The 19,556-nt window shown below is 38.6% G+C and overlaps 1 pseudogene across 1 annotated transcript in view; it reads right to left on the reverse strand.

Annotated features, from left to right (window-relative positions):
- Positions 1-10,227: 10,227 nt before the first annotated feature.
- The window catches only part of LOC308649367 (trimeric intracellular cation channel type B-like), a 30,380-nt pseudogene continuing 21,051 nt past the window's right edge, over positions 10,228-19,556 (reverse strand). The window contains exons 2-3 of the transcript in view: positions 10,809-10,963; positions 10,228-10,275 (exon numbers count right to left, since the gene is read on the reverse strand). The product of the transcript in view is annotated as a trimeric intracellular cation channel type B-like (transcript). The remainder of the gene's footprint in view (positions 10,276-10,808; positions 10,964-19,556) is intronic.

Raw genomic sequence — 19,556 nt, forward strand, 5'->3', positions numbered from 1 at the left:
AAAATATAAGTAAGCAAGTTTGTCTGGCTAAGTGGTAGTGTGAGGAGAAGTAAAGACTTCAGATTGAATAGAGCTGGATTTAAATCCCTCTTAACTGGGTGACCTTGACCAGGGTGCAGAACTAGGTACAACCTTGGGTTTGCATCTGGTAAAGTAAAGTTGGTGAGGAGGATAAGCCAGGGGTAAAATTAAGCTGTTGAGCAGTACCTAAACTTTGGGAGCCAGGAAGGCATTTGACATGATTTCCATGCAGAAATATATTCTGAGATTAAAGTCAACCCACTTAGAGGTGCACCTTTGGAAGGCAATTGACCTGTGAGCAGGCGATTGAATTTACTTCATTTTTTAGAAGAAATGATAATATATGGAAGATCATAAGCCAATGTTCGGTCAGGCTTGTGAAATTATAGGCTGTTTTCAAATTTGTTTAAAGTTACATTGAGTTAAATCTACATAGTTCAAGCCTCCTGGGATATCCCCCCACCTCTTGTCACACCCCCACATAGAGCACTATCTACAATCCCTTACTCTAATTTTTAGAGTGTCACCAAATATGTCAATCCATGTATGTACATATACAGAGATATACATTATGTAATACTTTGTTCCTTTTAGCCTGCTTTGGAACCTCCTGAAAATAAAATCTCTTATTCTTACGTACATTCTTTTGCATGTTTCCCTCCTTAATTTGTACTCCTTAAGCTGAGCATCAGGAAGAAGGAAACACCAGAGAAACTCAAAGATCCGAAGGACACCAACCCTGCTCAAGTCACTCTGGAAGCTGACTATCCTGAATGTACCCAAAGCTTGAGGAAACATCAGCCCTGCTTCAGCCACTCTGGGTTGGATGTACAAGGTGAAAGATATACTAACCAAAAGGAAAATGGACTGTTTCACTCTTTAAGACAGCTCTTATACTGTCATTGCCACCCCTTACTTCTGTCATATACAGAGTCCCTTGTTTTGTCTTGACTCTAGGACTGATAACAATCAAACACATAGTTAATAATATCAGAAAACAAACACATGTACCAGTTCAATCCTGAAAGGGCATTGCAGTTGAGATCCAAGCTCACTATTGGGAGGATGGTTTCTTTTTCTTGGTGGATTCAAAAGCTTAATTGACATAGCATGGATTATGCTATGAACTTGCGTATTGCCTCCATGTTTGTTTCCTCTTTTCATTAAAACTAGTGGTTCTACAATAGAAGCACATTTCTTTTTTTAAAAAAAGAGAAACAACAGCTATGATACTACATCATATAAACCTTTAAGCCAAGAAGATAATAATGCCCTTTGACTTAGAGGATTAAATAATGAGCATCAAAGGGGGTAATGGTGTAGTTGCCCAAAGACCCCCACCTTAATTGTAACACACAAGTCTCTCTCCTAATCAAGAAGAGATTATTTTAAGAAGTCAGCAAAATTGCCTGAGCACTCATTGTGCTTTGAGCTCCTTTTTGTTGTAAAGAGCAGGTTTCTCTTTCTTGTAAGAGTTAGGCCTGCAGGGCTGGGGTTGTGGCTCAGTGATAGAGCACTTGCCTCGCACATGTGGGGCCCCTTGTTCAATTCTCAGCACCACATAAAAATAAAGGTATTGTGCTCATCCACATCCTAAAAAAAAAAAAAAATAGTCTCCAATCAAGTTTTTTGATGTGCGAAAATTTCTGTTTTCTGTGTAAAATATTGTGAAACCTCTGTCCAACCTATGAATGTGGAACAAAGTTAAGTTATATTAAACATTGTGCTGTGTAACCACCGACTGAAATCTTAGAGAATTTCCAGACCTGGGGTCCAGAGCTTGTTTGGTGTTAGCTCCTCTGGATTGCTGCAGCTTAAATAAATCTGCTTCCTCCAAATTCCTCAGGTGTCCAGACTCATCTTTCCTGCATCAATGCCTGCTTGAAATGCTAGAATGTCCTAATTCTTGAAGGGCCTGAAGAGACAGTCTCTCAGACTCTGTCACAGTATAAATTCTAGGAAAAGTAATCCATCACAATGAAACTAATTTCAGGTTTCATTATAGGGACTTCCTGGATGTAATATCAAAGTTGCATGATAAAACTTGTGTATGTCTATTGAGTTGCCATAATGTACCCCATAAAGATATATAAATGATATATTTGAATAATTATTTAATCTGGGGGAAATATATTTTGTGAGAAATCTAAAGCCATGCTTGCATTTTGTGTTGTTTTAAATATTATGCTCTAATAATATTATATTTTATTATTACATTTTTAAATCTGAAAAAGATATCAGAATTTTGTACCATAATGTTGTCCAAAAGGGAAAATTTTATTGATTAGAACATATGCTTTCCTGTTTTTAGAGGTAACAGTTGAATTAAAGTTTTGCACCAGACACCAACTCCATCAGAACCTCAGTCTGGTGAAACCACATCTTGGTGCCTGCCCAGGCCAGTGCCCATGTGTGCCTGGCTCTTTGCCACCCAATAGCCCTGAACAAGGGTGGTGGGACCTGAATTCCAATCCCCTTAGTGCTTATGTTTAGGCCACTTGGACAGCTGTGATCTGCTTTAATTTCTTCTCTTTGAAGACTTGTGTCCAATCTGCCCATGGGGCTGTTGAAGATCAGTGAAGTACTTCACCAATTTTTAGGAAGTCTGGTTGCTGAACTGTGTGAGGAGGAACATCCTAACAAAGGTAGCTCTGTCACTGACCCCCACCCTCTACCTGCTCTCCTTCATGGTCTTTGTGGAAGGCAGGGGGATTTTGTTCATCTGCCATGTGGCCTGCCAGCTCCAAGGCAAAGGGACCCTCCTCTGACCTCTATCTGCCAAACCAAAGAAGGCCATTGTCATTTCTCTCAGTGGGTGAGAGATGTTAGATCGCAGTTAGTAGTGAGCACTGAAATGCAAACAAATAACAGCCAATGTCATGGGTTTTCTTTATGTTGCTCAAAGGCTTTCTTTAAATTACTTTTAAGGCAAGTGGGTAGACATAATGCAGAAAAACAACAGGTACACAAATAATCAGAACAAAGAGAGTCAATTAAGAAATACACCAAGAAAGATTAATGGGGCTATTACTAACTCTTGTCAGGGTCATTTGGGGTCATTGTGAAGCTAGAATTTATGGTCACAAGTGTCTCAATAAATTTCAGAAGAGACATTTTCTTAGCATTACAGGAGAAAAAAGTTAAGTTCTTTCTGGTCATTGACCCTAATACTCACAGTAACATAGTATTTACTTGTAAATGAAGCCCCCCACTTAATATGATGACCAATATAACAGTTCTGGAGAAGAACAACTAAGTAAAAACTCTATCCCTTGACATGAAGGAGTTGAACACCTGATTGTCAAAAAGTGGTGAATGTGGATCCAGTTCTCAGGGAAACCATAAAATACCAATGAATTTGGAGACAGCACTCTTTCCTTCATTGTTCTCTGCTGGGAGTGAACCACTGTTTGGAGAATGCTCTTTGTTTGAGCCTTACTTTATTTTTACTTTAAGAAAAAGTTATCTTGCATTATCTTTGGTTTCTGACTTCAAATTTTCTTACTTTGGAACACAAGACCTGAGGTTTGGAGTTTCACCTCCCCACTTTCCAGTGACATCTAATCAAGTGCCTTGAATCAGATTGACAGCCATCTACAGGAAGGAATTTAAACTTCACCTTATTCCTCTCCCAGCTTTTGTTGAGATTATGTCTAACTTAGCCTCTGATATCTTACAGTTTGCTTTAGTTTCTCTGTCTACACTTTCCTCTGCTGAAACCTCTTCCATATGTCACACCCATGCTTTGTCTATTGTCATTTATGTTGTCACTGTTCATCTTTTTTTTCCCTCTTTATAACAGTGACTTTTTTTTCCTGATGACATATAGATGTACACTTTCTCTTGCTTTTTGTGGCATTCTTTTGAGCAAGGCCATCAGAGCGGCAATGAGGCTCCACTGTTATGGCTGTTGCCTTATGGTGTCCCCCTGTCTCTCTTCAGTAATGGGCATCACACCACCATTTTTATAGGTTACTTCCAGAATCTGGAGGGCAATGAGTTAACCACCTTTATCTACTTACAAATCTTCTCATGGGGCACTAGTTGAAGATCCCTCATAGCTAAGAAATATGTTCTCAGTTGGTATCTTTTCTTCACCAAAGTGGTAGTTATGGTCCTTATTCTATAGTGCCTTTGCATGGACCCCATGTCCCCTCACATTTATTATTCCAAAGGGAAGCCAAGGAATATAATGATTCTTGCTCTTTTCTATGTCAGTAATCCTGTTGTTATTTTTGGACTATCTATGTTTCCAATAGAGTGACACAAAAACTCTTGCTCCCCTCACCCACTTTTCAATATCATGCCCATCCTACTCTGATGAGGCCTTTCTAGCAGTGAGTCAAAACATTACTGGCCTATGGACCCCCAAACCACACCTTCCTTCCTCTCAACAATGTACCTAACACTCATCTGTCAATATCAAATTTTCCCACTCTTCTCTACCCACCCCATTCCCGCAACCCTGGTTTCCCTCATCATGAGTCTGTCCCTACTTAGCCTACTACCAGTTTATACACATTACAAGAGGAAAATGGAGAATACTGACTGGTAAGAATGCAGGTACCTTTTTCTATGCAAGATCTAAAACAGGCCCAACAGGATTTAGGAAGATTTGCTGATGACCCTGATAAATATATTGAGGGATTCAAACTCAGGCCTTGAGGTAATCTGGAGAGATATAACAATAATTTTGAGTCAAACTCTAACCGAGACCTCAGTTTGCTAAGGTTTGGAGGATGATTTATATTTTCCTAACACTTTATACCTTGTGGGCCCTTCTGCTGTTCAAACTGAGCATCCTCATTGGAGTTATGATGAATCACTTGGAAGGTGATACAGAGATCACCTGATCACTTGTCTCAAGGCAGCACTTAAAAATAATAGGATGAAACCTATTCTATGACATTGGCATCAATTGATCAGGGGTTGGGGTGAAATCCCAGGACTTTTGTAGAAATATTGAAGGAAGGCTTAGTAAAATATACATTCTTAGATCCTGCATCTCTTGAAAGGCAACTTATTTTAAAAGATATATTTATTCTTCAATTTGCCCCAGATTTTAGAAATTACAAAATTGGTAGCAGGCCCTGGGACTTCCCTTAAATATAGCCATGCAGGTCTTTTATGATCAAACCAGGAGGAAACATGAAGGGACCTAAGAAAGGAGAAAAGAGGGCCAAGAGACCAATACAATTATTGACTGCAGCTCTTCATGGCCACCCTCTTTTCTTCCCCACAGAACCCTTGAGCCTCTGTGGGTGTCTGTCATCATTACAGAAAGTGAGGGCACTAGAAGAAAATCTGCCCAATTAAGGCCAGGCTTCCAAAGACTTCTTGCCCTGTATGTGGCAGAAGAAGCCATTGGAAAGTGAAGCACATGCCTGAACCCCAGTGGCTGGGGAGGCTCAGGCAGGAAGACTGTAAGTACAAAGCCAGCCTCAGCAAAGTAGCAAGGCCCCAAGCAATTCAGGAAGACCCTGTCTTTGAATAAAATATAAAAATGGTTGGGGATGTTGCTTAGCGGTGAGTTTCCCCTGACTTCAGTCTCTGGTAACCCCTACCATAAAAACCAGATTTGCATTCCCCAAAAGATGCTCTGTCCTCACCACCCTTGCCATGGAGAGAAGTTTTTAGTTAGGGGTTTTCTAGCACTTTTTGGTGGAGGAAATTTCTGGTTTTGGGAACAGCTCAATGTATCTGATATTTCTCTGTCTCTTGGTATATCAATTTTATGGTGATAGTTGTATCTTGTTGTGTTTCTCATAGGGCATTTGCCTCTAAATGATTTCCTCTATTTCAGATATTGAGGCCCCCTGGATAGAGTTTAACTCATAAGCAAGAGCATTTCACTGACAGCAAGTATGGGAGATACCTACCCTTATCAGCAGAAAGTAGGTATTAGTCACCCTTGTCCCATATATGCTTTAGGGTCTTGAACCTTGGCAGGGAGTATTAGGTAGCAGTTAGTGTGACCAGTGAAATGCAAACCAATAACATGGCAAGGTCATGGGTTTCCTTTAAAGTTACTTTTATGGTTTTCTTTATGTTACTTTTAAGGCAAATGGGTAAAAAAATAACTTACAGAAAAACAACAGGTGTGGAAACCTTAAAGAATAAACAGGTAAAAGAGGGCCAATCAAGATATATATCCAGAAAGAAAGATTAATGGAGGCTATTCTAACTCTTGACATGGTCAACTGGGGTCATTGTAAAGCTAGAAATTATGGCCATAGTTATTGCAATATATATCAGAAGAAAAATTTTCTCAGTAGTGCAGGGGCTGTAAGGTGAATTCTGCCTTGTCATTAACCTGAATATTCATATTAACAGAAAACTGACTTGTAGATGAAGTCCTCTGAACAAGAAGGCCACCATGACAGTTCTGGAGAGGACCAACTAAGGTCAAAACTCAACCACCCAACAAGAAGGAGGTGAACACCTGATTGGCAAAGGGTGCTGAAGGTAGACCCAGTTCTCAAGGCAACCACAAAACACCAAAATATTCAGAGATAGCACTGTTTCCTGTTGTTCATTGCTGGGAGATGACCTACCCTCTTGGGAGTGCTCTTTGTTTGAGTCTTAATTTAGTTTTACTACTAATAAAATTCTCTTTTCTGGTTTTCAGTGACTGACTCAAAGTCTTATTTCTTCAGAACAGAAGAACTGGGGTTTGGAGCTTTAGCCCCCCCCCCAGTCTCCTATGACAGGAGAGACTCCTGGCCATCTTTGGCCAGGACAGTCCCCAGTAGGAAATAGGAGATTTGAGGTGATGCTGAGATAGGTTTTCTTGAAAAGGTGGGGAGCTCTGCCCTGAGCTCTCAGAAGTCTCCAAGAGTTGGGTTCCACTGAGCAGCCTGGTTCCCAGCACAGCTGAGGTGTGGGTAGGGGCCAGCTGTGTAAGCATCTTCACTCCAGGGTTCTGGCTACCTTATCTCTAAGCAGGCCAGCCCCTGGATGTGTGACAGTGAATCCTTGAATCTCCCAAACAGAAACCTCTTGAGATATGCCCATCTTGGGAAAAGAGACACAGTTGTTGGCCAGTTGGTGGTGTTTCCTTTGCCCCTCATGGACAGTGTTTTGCAATAGATTGTCTTGCCTGGCTTCTCTATGCATATAGGACTAGTTTATACCCCAGAGGGTTGCAGGGGTCAGGTATCCCAGTCCAGAGGATTGTGTGGTGCCCATAACAACCAAATCTTTTTAGGAGAAGGATACCAGTCCAGTCTCAGACAGGAGTAAACATCAAAGGAGATTTGCAGTGCCTTTTCTTCATGGTGCCCATAGGCCCACTCTCACTTCTGTAGCCAGGCCTCTCACACCTGCCCTGTCCCCATGAAAATATATGCTTCCTGTGTCTCCTCCCTTCCCTTCCCCTCCAAACTCCCCACAATGTTACAAGTCATCCAGAAGGATAGCCTCACATTAAGACACAGAGTGCACACAAGCCAGACATAGCACAACTGTCCATCAACAGAATCAGGATGCATAGCTTATGAGACTCTCAGGCACAAAATTTAATGCAGGAACAGTGAGTAAACAGGCTACATACAACTAGAAGATGACTCACAAAATACTGAGTGGAAAGAACAAAATGTGCTCTATGTTCCCATCCTTAAGACCTTCAAAACCAGGAGACATATAATTACTCTTTGGGGAGTGAGGACATGGTAATGACAAAATCCAGGGCCAAGGCCACCTTAGGGATGTAGCAAGTAGGTCAGGAATAATATGTGTGTGATTCTATGGTGCTGGGGATGCTGTAGGTCCTGACTGGGGAGGTGGGTGTCAGCCCACTCATGTTATAATTCATCAATCTCCACAGATACATTTCATGTACTTTGCATATGTATTTTATTTCACAAAGATCACACAAAAATAAGCCACCCCACCTTTAGGCCTGTGTTGGTCTTCTCAGGGCACTGGCCCCCTCATGTCTTGCTCAGATGGTCTTAGTGGGGAAGACAGGGTGGGGAGCTTCCAGGGCCAGAAGACAAACAACTCAGGTGGCCTTGAGCCAAGGAACCTTCCAATACCACTTTCATTCTTTCCCCTGGGGTTTCCTCCTGCCCTCTGCACTGCCATACATTTGCTCCATACCCCCTGTGTTCTGTTGTGTTGACCTGGGAACCTGGATTCCTGACTCTGTCAGGCCTGCCTGGAGTGGCATTTTCTGACCAAGTTCTGTTTCTTATAAAGGATTGGCTCTGGTGAAGCAAGCACACCAGCATCCATGATTAAAGGAATCTCCAAAGTGGTATTTTAGTGTGAATTTACTCACTTACTTAAAGCTGACTATGTATGAATTATATCAGTTATATAATGATTTGAACTCCATCTCCTTGTCAGGCCCCTCATTAGGTATACAAGGTCAGAATACTTGTCCTTTTGGAGAGGACAGGTATGAGAAGACAGATTCATGTGATGAATGCTGCAGAGCAGTCTGGGGGCCTGTGAGAGCCATCACTGAGCACAGCAGAAAAGGGATCCCTAAAGAAGTGATATTTAGCTGGGCACAATGGCAAACATCTATAATCCCAGTGGCTATAGAAGCTGAGGCAGGAGGATGGTGAGTTTAATGCCAGCCTCAGAAGTGATAAGACACTAAACAACTCAGTGAGATCCTGTCTCTAAATAAAAATACAAAATAGGGCAGAAGATGTGGCTCAGTGGTTGAGTGCCCCTGAGTTTAATCCCTGGTTTAAAAAAATGATGTTTATAGGAAATCAATAAACCTTAAATTATACTACAAGTAACAAAAACAACATGGTATTGACACCAATACAGACATATAGATTAATGGTACAGAATAGATGGCACAAAGACAAACCCACATAAATTCAGTTATCTCATACTAGACTAAGTTGCCAAAACATATATTGGAGAAAAGATAGCGTCTTCAACAAATCGTGCTGAGAAAATGGAAATCTATATGTAGCAAAATGAAATTAAACATGAGAAACTCAACTCAAAGTGAACCAAGAAGTTACACACTAGAAGAGAGAACCTGTGCCTAGTAGAAGAAAAAGTAGGCTCAATTCTTCACCACTTTGGCTTAGGAGCTGACTTCCTTAACAAGATTCCTAAAGCATGAGAAGTAAAATCAATAATAAATAAATGGGATGGAATTAAACTAAAAGGTTTCTTAATAGCAAAGGATGAAGAGAGAGTCTACAGAATGTGACAAAATAGTTATCATATGCATAATCTCCAGGATATATAAAGAACTCAAAAATCTTTACACCTAAAAACCAAATAATCCAGTCAATATATGGGCAAAGGAAATGAACAGACATGTCAGAGAAGAATAAATATAATCAACAAATATATGAAAAAATGTTCAACATCTCTAGAGATTAGAGAAATACAAATCAAAATTCCTCTAAGATTTTATCTCACCCCAGTCAGACTGGCAACTATCAAGGATATCAGCAACAATAAATTTTGATGAGGATGTGGGGAAAAAGGTACACTCATACAGGGCATGTGGGGTTGGAAATTGGTGCAACCATATGGAAAGCAGTATGAATATTCTTCAGGAAAAAATGGAATGGAACCCCCTTTTGACCCAGTTATCTCACTTCTCAGTTTATATCCAAAGTAACACAGCAACATCAAAGTTTACAGCCATTCAATTCGCAATATCTAAACTATGGAACCAAACTAGGTGCCTTTTAACAGATGAATGGATAAAGAAAATGTGGTATATATATGTTATGTAACATTACTGAGCCATAAAGAATGAAATGATGGACTTTGCTGGTAAATGGATACAGCTGGAGAATACTATGCTAAGTGAAATAAGCCAATCCCAAAGAACCAAAGGCCAAACGTTTTCTCTGATATGTAGATTCAAATTCACAGTAAGGGAAGGTGTCTAGGGAAGCATAGAGACACTTTAAATTAGACACAGGGGAATGAAAGGAGGAGGGGGTATAGAAGTAGGTGGGTTAGGAGAATAAATCACATATTATTACCTCATGTGTAAATATGAAAACACAGCCACTCTAATTTTATGTCATATACAGTCAGAAGAATGAGAAGTTATACTCTATGATACATGAAGTGCCAAAATCCACTCTACTCTCATATGTAACTAATTAGAACTAAAAAAAGGCAATATATTTGAACACGATAAAATAAAAAAATAAAAACTTAAGATATTTTCACTGGTCCTTTTAGTGACTATGACCTTACATGCTGCACCTATGGGCCATAGGGGTTAGTTGGCCCTTTTTCTAGAGAGTCCACTTTCTGTACAGGAAGGGGAGGCCTGGTAAGCATGTTGCTGGAAGGATTTCAACTATAGTTGTCAAACTGAGGGCTGAAAACAGTGCCTAGGCCTGCAGGGTTTGCAGAGTCATTGAAAATTGAGTGGAGTCCTTTAGGAATTTACTGCCTGTGTCCATTCTCTACACCAGCCCCTAATATACACCATGGCCAATCAGAGTTCCATGTGTGGCATAGATAGCATTTTGTATTATTGATAGACTTGTTTATTTTCTAACTTTTGAAATACCATACATATATTATTTTCAAAATCACTAAATGAAGATAATTAGAATTCTCATTACCTAATTCATTACCTAAGAATGAAAATGATAAAATCAGAAAGTTCCTCTAATTTGTTAAACCTTAGTCGGAACCATTATCAACAGCACCAGCAGCAATGTTCACACAGGCACATCTAAAACAAGTGACCACTTTAACAGGACATATTTTAACTCCAGATTTGTAAACTTGAAACTGTAATTTTGGGGTCTTGGAGGAAAGAAACAACTTCTGACCTCCTTGTGGTTCTTCTTTAGATAGGCCAGTTCTTCAGTCAGGTTCTCAATCTGCATCTCCAGGTCACCTCTGGCCAGGATTAGCTCATCCAGTACCTTGTACAGGCCAATGATGTCAGACTCCAGTCTGGCATACAGCCAGGTCATTCTCATACCTGAAAATTTGTTTAGGGATTTAACACAATGAGTTGGACAAGGCCAACATTTCCAATGCTGGCAGAAATGATCTGGGAAAATAAAGGGAGATATGGAAAATGAAGTCCTAATATACTAATAGCTTACAACTATATTTTCGACACAAAATCAAGTGGTAATATTAAATGCTTTTTTATTAAGAGTTAAAAAAAGTTACACTTAAACTATGGCCTGAGGATACAAAAGCAAGAATGATGGTAAAGCCCTACTCTCATTTCAAGTTCTGTAATAACACTTAAAGATAAGTAGTGTTATTCTCTCTTTATTGAAGAGGAAACTGAGGTTCAGTGAAGTCACCCAGCTAATATGTGCAAAAGGAAGACTCAAACTTCTGTCTGCATGGTGCAAAAGGCAAGAATTGAAAAGTGTGTTGTCAGTCATGGCCAGGAATAATGGTGGCATCCATGGAAAGTACCTGTTTTGGCTAAAGAGAGACACTGATAGTAGAAGTGATAGGATATTAGAGAGGTGTCAGAGATGACTCCCTGTTTCTGCCTGGATCAATGAGGAAGACAGTGATTAAAAATTACCAAGGTAGACAAATGGGAGGAGTAGGTTAGAGGAAAAAAATGATTTATCTAAATTAATTTATCTGAATTTGATGCATTATACTTCATTAAAAATAAGAAAATAATGTGTGCGTGCATGCGTGCGTGTGTGTGTGTGTGTGTGTGTATCAAATAAACACACACACACAAATACATATATAGTTGATTCAATGAAAACACAATGGGGATAATTCCCTGCCCAGAACCTCTGTCTTGTGTCTACCCCTTCTTCAATCCCAGCATGCTCTTGCATATTAGATCCTTTCTTCCTTCCAATATCCTCCTGTCATTATCTATTTTCTGATCTTTGGGCCCTCTAGTACCCAACTCCAGGCACATCAGGACCAGGAGAACCACTAGGGAGGAATCTGTCCTTGGCCACCCCCCCTTCTCCCAGAGAAGCCACCCCAAACTTTCTCCTTATCTTCTTACAATCTCCATTGTCTGCAGAGGCCAGGCAAAGGCAAGAGTCTGCTTGGAGGCCTTGACCTTCTGATCCTCAGAGCATCCTGCCTGTGAAGATCTGGCTCTGCAGACATGCCATCTCTGAAGCCACCCAGCAATCGACTCAGAAATTCCCCACCTTTGGTTAATGATCATCTGCTGAAGATTTGAAATTCCTTAGATTTTTAACAAGAGGTCCCACATGTTTATTTTGCACCAGGACACACAAATTCTGCAGCCAGCCCTGTACACATGTCCACATCCCAATGGTACAAGCCAGTGAAGGCAACATCTCTGATCTGTGAATAGCAACCTCATTTCTAGCTAGGAAGACACACTGCCTTAAATTACAGGGAGGTACAGGGAAAAAAGAGCTCATTCTTTTGTTTCTATGAAATACACAGTCTTATGTGCAATTTCATGTTTCTCCCTAGGTAATAACTTAGGAGGGAACCCTTGGGAACAGAATACAGAAATATCAAATTATGGCCTATTAACTGTGCCTCATCATTTCTTAATGGCTTAGAGTGAAGGCTGCTCTCAATTTTGGTGGCCCTCAGTTACAAGTAGGGAGCATGGGCTGCTTAAATATGACATGGAGCCCCGGGGAGGCACAGGGAGAAGTGATGAAGTGATCCCAGTCTGAGTCTTGAAGCCCCAACTGCCACCCAGCTCTCCTCAGGATGGAACATCTTCTGGTACCAGCTTGGGGGATAGGGGAACCTGACTTGTGGTCCTAGCTTAGCCCTACATGACATGAAAATTTGTCTTACCAATTCATCACATTGGAAGATTTTTACTTCTTTCAAAGTTCTTCCTGAGATAAACAAAAAGTCCTCATCAAGCCTGAAACACCAGCGTTTGTTTAAGTTATCTTTTTGCATTCTGCTTTGTGAAAATTAAAATATTTCCAGTATGATCAAATCAATAAAAAACAAAGCAATGGCAATTAGATATTTGCTAGTCATAACTATTTTCCTTGAATCCAAAATCCATCACTGCTTGTCTTCAGTGTTGAAAATACTGAAATTCAGCAGTGGAAAGATTTCTGTTCACAGTGGGAGTCGCTAGCTGAGGAAGGATGCTCTGAGTTCACTGCTGGGAGTTTATAGTATGTAACTATCTGAGGAAGGATATTCATCATTACAGGGAGTTCCATGAGCAGCTCAGCAAGAGGGCCTAGGGAGAGTTACGTCCCCACTCCAGTCCTATCATTGTATAATAGTCATACTCAACTTCCTTTACAGAAGACTAATAGGATATTGGAATAAGACAGTGCCCTAGTTTCAGTAATATTTCCATTTTTTATCTTAGAAAAACATCAATTTAATCAGTAGAACATTTTTTAAGGCACTCAATTTTTAAGTTTGATAGCATTAAGAATGATATTTGTTATCTATTTCATTTATGGGGAACAGTCAGAAAGTTTTTTATAAAAATGTTCCACTGTTTCCTTCCAAATTAATTGTTTAGATTTCTAGACACTTAAACATAACCCAATTTCTAATTCCAATTGCCTTAGCTCTTGTATAATTATGGGCCTTTCTCCTCTATTATATTAATCACTGTTGGCTTTGTTTCTCAGTAGGATTTTAACTGTGTTACAAAAATTTTCTTAAATGCTTTGTCATTTTTCATGAGATAGGCACAAATTGCAAACCTAAATCAATTACCATATAATCAAAGCAAATTACTTCCTAGTATAGTTATATTGGAAACTAATGTCTGCTCCCTGCCCAAATACCACTATCTTTAGAGGAGTAAAAGACAACAAAGTTCTTATATGTTGTTTCCTGAGTCTATTCAAAGAATCCTCTGAAGTGGAAAGAGCAACCTGTGTGGTTCCAGAAAAAGCATGTAGCTTCACATAAACCACGAACTCAAAACTTCTGCTGATGATGGTGCAGTTAACATGGTATCACACTTAGAACATCAACCCAACAAAAAGGCTAAGAGACATGAAATAATTTCATCCTTTGCAGAAAAAGCGGGAAAAGATTTCCATGTTTCCAATCTGCCAGGTTCTGTTTATTACATCTCTAAATATACATTTGTTCAAGATACAATCCGTAGACGATAAATGTCTGATTCTTTTCAATTATCAGTGGTACTACTTGGAGTGCACCCATTGGGCACATTTAGTTACATAAGCTTTTCAACATTTGAAAAGGAAATTGCAAGACAATACTTTGTTCTTTGCAGTACTTTGCAGGCTGCAATGTTTGTCTTGGGTTAAGTCAGTGGTAATATTTCAAGTAGAAAGCACTGCTGATTTGGACCCCATCTTCTCAACACAGACCTATATATCTGTCAACATACATCCAACTTCTCACTCAATTGCCTCCTTTGGAATATGTGGTATAATAAGCAATCCCAAATATCAGAGTCATATTTCTGAATTTCCTTTGGGTATATATTGGGTTTTTTTCTTTGATTTTGTATCTCTGTTGCTAGTCAACATTCTCCCATGTGCAATAAAAAATGATTACAACTTTGCTAAGAATCTATTTCAGATATCCAAAAGTAAAAAATTAAAACCAACAAACAAACAAAGTACAAACAACATCACATCAGGTCTTTCTTCCTTTGCAGCTCAAAGGTAATAGAGTTGGACTGTGATTTATTTGGTTCTTGGTGACTATTCTGGCCCACAAGGTAAGCCAGTTTATGGGTATAGTGGCAAAGAGCAGGAACTCAGATAATGCCCTTTAGTAGAGAAAAAAAATTTTATACTTTACATCTCAAACTTACATTTACATTCTCTAAGTTTACACTGTCATAGATATCAATTCAGAGATTGAAATTTGCTCAGTTTTGAACAACACATTTTAGAGATCTGAAGGCAAATCAGTAACAAAATACTCACTGGCAAATTGTAGTTCTTGTGGTACAGTTTGTAAGTTAAACACTGTCCTGTATCCAGGTCCAAGCAGATGGTGTCATAGAAAACATCAATAATGAGCAAAAGTAAAGTACCAGATTTTTGAAGACTGATTCACAGTGTAAAAGTCATAACTGGAATTACAGAACATGGGGGTGTCAGCTTATTTCAGAGAAGAAATACAGTAATCCTAGTATCAGATGAAAATTTTTCATTTGCTGATTTACAGAAATGTGATCTATAGACAGATTTAGAAGCCTGTTTAACTAACAATGATTTGATAAAGCAAATCCATAAAGGACAATTAAGTGCAGGCAGAAAATAAGTCTCCTGAGATTGAGACTTGAAATGTAGGTACTCATGCTTAGAGAAAGAAATAGAATTGGCATATTTACATGGCAATAGGAAATTAGATGCAAATTTCAAAGATGAGGCTTCTTGTTTTTCCCTAAGAATTGGTGGAATACACTCAAACTCAGTAAATGACATCACTAGTAAGATTAATCTATTTTCATTTGTTGTAAATACTGGATTTTATTTTTACACGTAGAGTCTTATTTAATGCGTTGGTTATTCTACTTGTGCTTTTTAAAATAGTTCTTTCCTGCAATTGACTATATTGATCCATGTTTCTGCCCTTCTTTAATGCTACTTCATTTCTTCCCTTTTATTGATATATATCATATTTTATTAAACATTGTGATTTCACACAACTCAATTATGCAAATGAAACATCTAAGTGTAAACTTAACCAGAATCTTTTTTTCCCCAATAACTGGGAACCTTAAAATGTTTAACTTTATAGCCCTTTCCTGTGTAAATGTTATTATACTATCAGAGATCTACCTTGTTTGTTTTTTTAAACACACTCACAACCACAAGCATGAGACTCTTTTCAAACATGAGTATTTTCATTTCATTTTCAAATATGAGTATTCATCCAAACCTCACAGACTGTCTTTGATTATTATTTCTTCCCACATTTTTCATACAGAAACTTTTATTTGATGTACAACAAGTCTTATTTTGACTTACAATCTCCTGAATGCTTTTTTTTCTTATGTTCTATATCTTTCTGGCTCACCATTGCATTACAGATATTTTAATGTATTTTCTATTTAGCCATTTTCTTCCTGTGTAAAATGCTCTTTGGTACTTCCTCCAATTTTTCTTCATTTTGGATAATTATTAATTATCCAAATTTAAATTGATGTTTTAATTCAGCATTTCTTATTACTTTTCTAATGACTTTTATTCCATTAATAGTCTTCCCCAGGTCTAGGGCTGTAGCTCAGTGGCAGATCACTTGCTTAGCATATGTGAGGCACTGGGTTTGATCCTTAGCACCACTTATAAATATGAAAATAAAATACAGGCATGCTGCAAATCTTTTTTTCCCCCTGGTTGTGCTTATTGGTTTTTTTTAATTTTTTTTATTGGATGTTCACAACATTACAAAGCTCTTGACAAATCATATTTCATACATTAGAATCAAGTGGGTTATGAACTCCCATTTTTACCCCAAATACAGATTGCAGAATCACATCGGTTACACATCACATTTTTACATACTGCCATATTAGTGACTGTTGTATTCTGCTACCTTTCCTATCCTCTACTATCCCCCCTCCCCTCCCCTCCCATCTTCTCTCTCTACCCCATCTACTGTAATTCATTTCCATCCATGTTTGTTATCCCATTCCCCTCATAACCTCTTATATGTAATTTTGTATAACAATGAGGGTCTCCCTCCATTTCCATGTGATTTCCCTTTCTTTCTCCCTTTCCCTCCCACCTCATGTCTCTGTTTAATGTTAATCTTTTCTTCCTGCTCTTCCTCCCTGTTCTGTTCTTAGTTGCTCTCATTATATCAAAGAAGACATTTGGTATTTGTTTTTTAGGGATTGGCTACCTTCACTAAGCATAATATGCTCTAGTGCCATCCATTTCCCTGCAAATTCTGTGATTTTGTCATTTTTTAGTGCTGCGTAATACTCCATGGTGTATAAATGCCACATTTTTTTATCCATTCATCTATTGAAGGGCATCTGGGTTGATTCCACAGTCTAGCAATTGTGAATTGTGCTGCTATGAACATCGATGTGGCAGTATCCCTGTAGTGTGCTCTTTTAAGGTTTTCAGGAAATAGTCCGAGAAGGGCAATAGCTGGGTCAAATGGTGGTTCCATTCCCAGCTTTCCCAGGAATCTCCATACTGCTTTCCAAATTGGCCGCACCCGTTTGCAGTCCCACCAGCAGTGTACAAGAGTACCCTTTTCCCCACATCATCGCCAGCACTCTTTGTTGTTTGACTTCATCATGGCTGCCAATCTTACTGGGGTGAGGTGGTATCTTAGGGTGGTTTTGATTTGCATTTCCTTGACTGCTAGAGATGGTGAGCATTTTTTCATGTACTTGTTGATTGATTGTATGTCCTCCTCTATGAAGTGTTTGTTCATGTCCTTGGCCCATTTGTTGATTGGGTTGTTTGTTTTCTTATTGTCTAATTTTTTGAGTTCTTTGTATACTCTGGATATTAGGGCTCTATCTGAAGTGTGAGAAGTAAAAATTTGTTCCCAGGATGTAGGCTCCCTATTTACCTCTCTTATTGTTTCTCTTGCTGAGAAAAAACTTTTCAGTTTAAGAAAGTCCCATTTGTTGATTCTTGTTATTAACTCTTGTGCTATGGGTATCCTATTAAGGAATTTTGATCCTGTCCCCACAATCTGTAGATCGGAGCCAACTTTTTCTTCTATCAGATGGAGAGTCTCTGATTTGATATCTAGCTCCTTTATCCACTTTGAGTTGACTTTTGTGCATGGAGAGGAGGGGATTCAGTTTCATTTTGTTGCATATGGATTTCCAGTTTTCCCAGCACCATTTGTTGAAGATGCTATCCTTCCTCCATTGCATGTTTTTAGCTCCTTTATCAAATATAAGATAGTTGTAGCTTTGTGGATTAGTCTCTGTGTCCTCTATTCTGTACCATTGGTCCACCCGCCTGTTCTGGTACCAGTACCATGCTGTTTTTATTACTATTGCTCTGTAATATAGTTTGAAATCTGGTATTGCTATACCACCTGATTCACACTTCCTGCTTAGAATTGTTTTTGCTATTCTGGGTCTTTTATTTTTCCATATGAATTTCACGATTGCTTTATCTATTTCTACAAGAAATGCCATTGGGATTTTGATTGGCATTGCATTAAACCTATAGAGAACTTTTGGTAATATCGCCATTTTGATGATGTTAGTTCTGCCTATCCATGAACAAGGTATATTTTTCCATCTTCTAAGATCCTCTTCTATTTCTTTCTTTAGGGTTCTGTAGTTTTCATTGTATAGGTCTTTCACCTATTTTGGTAGGTTGATTCCCAAGTATTTTATTTTTTTTGAGGATATTGTGAATGGAGTGTTTTTCCTCATTTCCATTTCAGAAGTTTTGTCGCTGATATACAGAAATGTCTTTGATTTATGTGTGTTGATTTTATATCCTGCCACTTTGCTGAATTCATTTATTAGTTCTAGTAGTTTCTTTGTAGACCCTTTTGGGTCTTCTAGGTATAGAATCATGTCATCTGCAAATAGTGATAGTTTAAGTTCTTCTTTTCCTATTTTTATGCCTTTAATTTCTTTCGTCTGTCTAATTGCTCTGGCCAGTGTTTTGAGAACTATATTGAATAGAAGTGGTGATAGGGGGCATCCCTGTCTTGTTCCAGATTTTAGAGGGAATGCCTTCAATTTTTCTCCATTCAGAATGATGCTAGCCTGAGGCTTAGCATAGATAGCTTTTACAATGTCGAGGTAAGTTCCTGTTATCCCTAGTTTTTCTAATGTTTTGAACATAAAGGGATGCTGTATTTTGTCAAATGCTTTTTCTGCATCTATCGAGATGATCATATGGTTCTTATCTTTAAGTCTATTGATGTGGTGAATAGCATTTATTGATTTCCGTATATTGAACCATCCTTGCATCCCAGAGATGAATCCTACTTGATCATGGTGCACAATTTTTTTGATGTGCCTTTGTATCCGATTCGCCAGAATTTTATTGAGGATTTTTGCATCTAGGTTCATTAGAGATATTGGTCTGTAGTTTTCTTTCTTTGAGGTGTCTTTGTCTGGTTTCGGAATCAGGGTGATGTTGGCCTCATAGAATGAATTTGGAAGAGCTCCCTCTTTTTCTATTTCCTGAAATAACTTGAAAAGTATTGGTATTAATTCTTCTTTAAAGGTTTTATAGAACTCCGCTGTATACCCATCCGGTCCTGGGCTTTTCTTGGTTGGAAGTCTTTTGATTGCTTCTTCTATTTCATCTATTGATATTGGTCTGTTTAAGTTGTGAGTTTCCTCCTGACTCAGTCTGGGCAAATCATATGACTTAAGGAATTTATCGATGTCTTCATTATCTTCTATTTTATTGGAATATAGGTTTTCAAAATAATTTCTAATTGTTTTCTGTATTTCTGAAGCGTCTGTTGTAATACTGCCTTTTTCATCCCGTATGTTAGTAATTTGAGTTCTCTCTCTTCTTCTCTTCATTAGTATGGCTAGGGGTCTGTCAATCTTATTTATTTTTTCAAAGAACCAACTTTTTGTTTTGTTAATTTTTTTAATAGTTTCTTTTGTTTCAATTTCATTGATTTCTGCTCTGATTTTAAATAATTCTTGCCTTCTGCTA

The sequence above is a fragment of the Spermophilus citellus genome, assembly GCF_964194105.1.
Source record: "Spermophilus citellus genome assembly, chromosome: 5".
Classification (NCBI taxonomy): domain Eukaryota; kingdom Metazoa; phylum Chordata; class Mammalia; order Rodentia; family Sciuridae; genus Spermophilus; species Spermophilus citellus.